Genomic DNA, 5,000 nt, shown 5'->3' with positions numbered 1-5,000 from the left:
TTTCATTTTGGATTTACCTGTTTATCCACGCTTTTTGGAAAAGTGGTACATACACTGTCCCACGTGCTTAGATTTAAACGCATACCTGAGGTAGATATTTTTGTTGTGTTTACGAGGAAGTGATCTCCCTTGCTAGTAATACGATCAAATGTGGATGACCTCAGTACGTTGTTACCCAAATACGTTCCTGCAAGTTTCCTCCTTTTTCTGCTGTTATAAAATAGACGTCTCAGCCTTTTCTCTGTAATTCTGCTTCGTTCTCGGGCACGTCTATGTCGATGCTCACGCAAATCAAAACAAAAGTAAACAACTTTTGCTTATCGAGACCTGTATTTCTCCTTCGGAATGAAGTCTTTATTATCATTGAGAATCAAATAACTGTACAGCCTTTCAAACTACATCAAAGTTACTTTTTAAAGAGCTGATCACATTTTCCACTGATGACATCAAATCTTGTGAAACTAGAACAGAACTATACACACAAGATGGCAGTGAACACGATCGCTAATATGGCTATTTGAACAAAGGATATAAGCTAGACCATTACAAGAAACAAACTGTTTAACAATGAAAAAGAAAAAAAACGTAATAGACAAAAACCTTATCTCCGTAGGCAATGGTACACTGTGCGGGAGGCTGTTTGTTCGCGATGAAAATGGTACAAGCGTGAGGCCATTTGTTCGCTGTGTAAATGTTTTTACTTTGTCTTCAGAAGATTCCAATATAGCGTCCATTTGTTTGTGGAGTTATTTTTTTTGTCGCTGTCATCTTTAGAGTAGTTCTCAATAAGGTACCCGCTGCTTATTAAAGAATTAGTGTTTTGACTTGTATCACTTTCAATAGTTGCGTCCATTTCAGTTACATTCGAGTATATTCTTGTTTCATTCAGTTCGCGGAACTACCCGTTTCGAAGCTGACGCTTGACATCTTTTAGTGTGGGTCTACCGCGAAAAGCGTATGCCTTTCTTTGTATGTGCTTTGATCGGCCCAAGAAGAAATCGATTAAGCCAACGCAATGCCGATCTTCAGTAATCCAAACAACGTATCACAGAGCTCTTCATGATCTTGGATTACGTGGTTTGCTTTAAATAACCAAAGTAAACAGCGCCACGTGGCTTCTATTGTGCATTACCCAATCAAAACACCGCCACGTGCTTTCTATTGTGCATTGCCCAATCAAAAACGGCCACGTTTTTCTATTGTGCATTTTGCTGCACAGGAAAAAAAAAAACTGAAATCTAACGTCTTTTATAACTCGAGCCCCTACGGGGCCCGAGTAATAAATATCTTGGGCCATATTGAGTGGATTACACTTCGTGTAAGCCACACAAAAATGGGTCATTTTACAACAAACCAACGCTCACCTCAATTGACCTTCTGGCCTCGGTTTTTCGAAGCATGGTTAGCGCTAACCGGCGTTAAATACCATGGAAACCTATAGGTTCTGATACCTCTTAACCAACGGTTAGCGCTAACCAGGATTCGAGCAACCGGCCCCTGAGCGCTATCTTTCACGTGTAGTGTCACGTGACTTTTCATGTAAACAAACCTCGAAAGTTGGGACATCCAAGAAGATCAGACATATAACGCATAGTGAGATGGCGTGGCGGGCAGATATGAATTGTTAGTTTATTTTTGCGTTGGACATGGAATTGATGCAACAAAGACACAAGTCACTTCGATGATTAGCATTTGATGTGGGACGCGTTAGTTTTACATTCTTACTTCCGTCTTCGACAGGATTTACGGGGGTGACTCAGGTTTTGAACATCTTCGATCACTAGGCGGACGGAAACGAAATGTATTCCTTACATTTGGTTATTACGAATACCTTCAGTAATAAAACCGAAGGACTTCCACACAATGAATATCGCAAAACTTAAAAAATATTTGCAGGACCGTGGAGTTTCAGTGAGCGCGTTCAGAAGTCTTCGCTGATAGAAAATTTATCGCCGCTGCAAATGAAGCAATGACGCTTTACTTTAATCAAGGTAATTGCCTCTAGCGCAGCTAATGCTAATCCGGCAATGGATGCTATCAGTAGAAAGACAAAACCGACGATGCAGACAATTTATTTATCCCAATCAAAAGCTCAAGAACTGCACTTCTGCCCCAATCCATTTTCCATGCAATCAAGATCATGTGATCATCTCCTCGGCGCCATTCGGCTTGCACGATATTTCAGTTTAACCATTTAATGTACCACTCCACTGAATGTACTGAATACGACAAGCAGGGACTCGCCGCTTTAATACAAGTCCTTCGATGATTGTCCCTTATTTAGTGACGGTTTAACACGTTGATTCTTTGCACAGTGGAGTGTGTCCATGTATATGAGAGTGTAGCGAAAGTGACTTCCTTCATGAAAAGGATTTGTTGACCGAGGAAGGAAAAACACCCTTCCAAAAATAAGTTAAACACACATACTCATGTACATCAGTGTCCCTTCACCCGAAGGCACTAATCTTCCAGATGAGGAGAGATATCTGAAAATTTTTACCACAAAAATGTGCCAATTACCAACTAGTAGTCCTGTTATCTTGCCTTTATTAGAAAAACTTCATTTCACTACAGAACTTGCAGACAGGTCAAGTTGATGAAACCACTAAATCAAATGAAAGCAAGCTTGTGAGTGGTATTAATGAATTAAGAATAAACTACAAGAGCTTCTAAGACTGATGCAAACATTTCGACCGAAGAAGTTTTGGGAGTTGTTGTCATTCTGTGATAAAGAAATTAACTACAGAGTACGTTGAGAGCACCACGACAAAGCAATGGCAATGTGAGGACTGGGGGTCATAACCGTTTCAAAGAGCAAGAGACTCTTCTCAAGAAAAATTGATAGTGCTGAAAATGTCACAAAGTTGGTACAACCCAAAGGATTCTCTATTTTCAAATGTCCTATAATACACTTTGTTTGCCCCCCAAAATGTTGCATAAATTATTGTTTTCAAATGCTCTTGGGAATATGTAATGTCCCCAAGAGCATTTGAAAACAATAGTTTATGCAAAATTTGGGAGCAAACAAAATGTCCCATAAGGCATTCGAAAATAGAGAACAGCATAAGCACAAACATCCCTACATAATTGTAAACAAAGAATGGAACCCTAAAATGCCAGAGAATGGGACTATTTCATGAAGTCAGTGCTCCCAATGCATGCAAGCCGGTTGTGAGCCATACTCACCTCAAACTGGATTTGATCTCAAAGGGCTTTTTGATTACGAAGTCAAAGCCATTCCTTGGATCCCGGAGCAATAATATTCTGAAATGCCAGTGTTCTAAAGGTTGTCCAAACACTGCTGTAGAATATATGTGTTACTGGAAAAACAGAGATCGGTTTGTGGCAACACAAATGGTCATGGTTTTGCATTGAAAGCAACTTCAAAGTGTTTGTAAGTGGGCTAAAACGTTGTCAATTTGTTGTGTGGAAACAAGGAATCTTCTCTGTTGAGGTGACTGATGACCCTAGCTTCATGTCTAATGTGTGTGCCAAACTAGAGAAGAGTCCTTCCCTTTCTCCTCTTTTATATAATAATAATAATAATAGAAGTTCAAAATAGTACTTGAAATGAATATTTCATGCTTTCATGCTAACAATGAGTACTGTAAAAATTGTGGGAAGCAACAGATGCATCACCTAATATAATGAGTTTAAACTGTTCATGAATTATGACTGGTAATTTGACAATGTTTTTTAGAATGGTTCGCCAAAAATCACTAGATAATTTCTTTTAAGGGAAATCTCCCTAACAGTACTGTAGATATGTGTCATTCCAATTAACAGAAGGTCACAATACTGTTCCATGAAATAAAAATAAAACCTCTTCAGTTTTCCTCAACTTCAATGAAGAACTTTTTCAGTTTGCATTGGCTCAACGCTGCATTGATCCCGTGGTCAATGGTATGCACGATATATAATTTATAGCTCAACAACAAAGTGTAGACTACTATACAACTAGTAGTGTATTTACTGTCGTTTGAACACACAAACGAGTCACTGCGATGAGTCATGCCATTATCCTCGTTTTCCGTTTTCCGCCTCTCGCTTGCTCTTACTTCGGCCGGAAAATTAAAAAAAAAAACCAGATCACCATTCAAGTTTCTTACCTATGATTTTGGGAATCGGGAATCGTTTTTACGTGTAACGGAAGCACGCCTTTTAGTCGAGAGCATTCTGCAACTCGCAATAAACGGTGGAAATGACTACTGTCTCTGATGCAGCTAATAAGTCACTTTTATTCGGTTTTATTACGGACCTTAAAGTGAATATATATATGGCAATTTTCATACACAAAGGTAAATTCGTAAATAACATTAGGCGAGGAATGCATTTCGTTTCCGTCCGCCCAGCGATCGAAGATGGAACAACCAGACGCACCCGCGTCAATCCTGTCGAAGTACGAGTGTAAAACTATCGTGTCCTTCACCAAATGCTAACCATCGAAGTGACTAGTGTCTCTGTTGCATCATTTCCAAGTCCAACGCAAAAAGAAACTAACATTTCATATCCGCTAGCCACATCATCACACTGTGTTGGATGTCCGATCTTCTCGAATGTCCGAACTTTCGAGGTTGTTTACATGAAAAGTCACGTGACACTACACGTGAACGCTAGCGCTCAAAAGGTCAATTAGAGCGCCATTTCATGCGGACCTTGACCAACTGCACTTTCAATTCCATTTCAAGTGAACCTCTAAAACTTTGATTGAACGGTGAAAATGTTTAACGAGCAGACTTTCGATTTACATTGCTGATTTAAACGGTGTTAAATGACCATTTTGCTGTTTGTCACGAGGATTTTAACGAAGTTTATTTAGATTTCCCATGTTTGAAACTTCTGTAGAAACTTTCGCTCATGCTTTGTGCGGCTTGCACGTTTTCCACGCCAGAATTGAGATGTCAATTAAATCGACGACTTTGGATGGTTTCAACCTCGTCCCCAGGGCCTTCTCCTCTGGCCGCCATTTTGAAAATCGCAGAGGAGAAGGCCCTGGGGAC

This window comes from Montipora foliosa, chromosome 1 (assembly GCF_036669935.1).
Source record: "Montipora foliosa isolate CH-2021 chromosome 1, ASM3666993v2, whole genome shotgun sequence".
NCBI classification, from domain to species: domain Eukaryota; kingdom Metazoa; phylum Cnidaria; class Anthozoa; order Scleractinia; family Acroporidae; genus Montipora; species Montipora foliosa.
The sequence above is the reverse complement of the archived record's forward strand: the minus strand, read 5'-3'. Positions refer to the sequence as shown.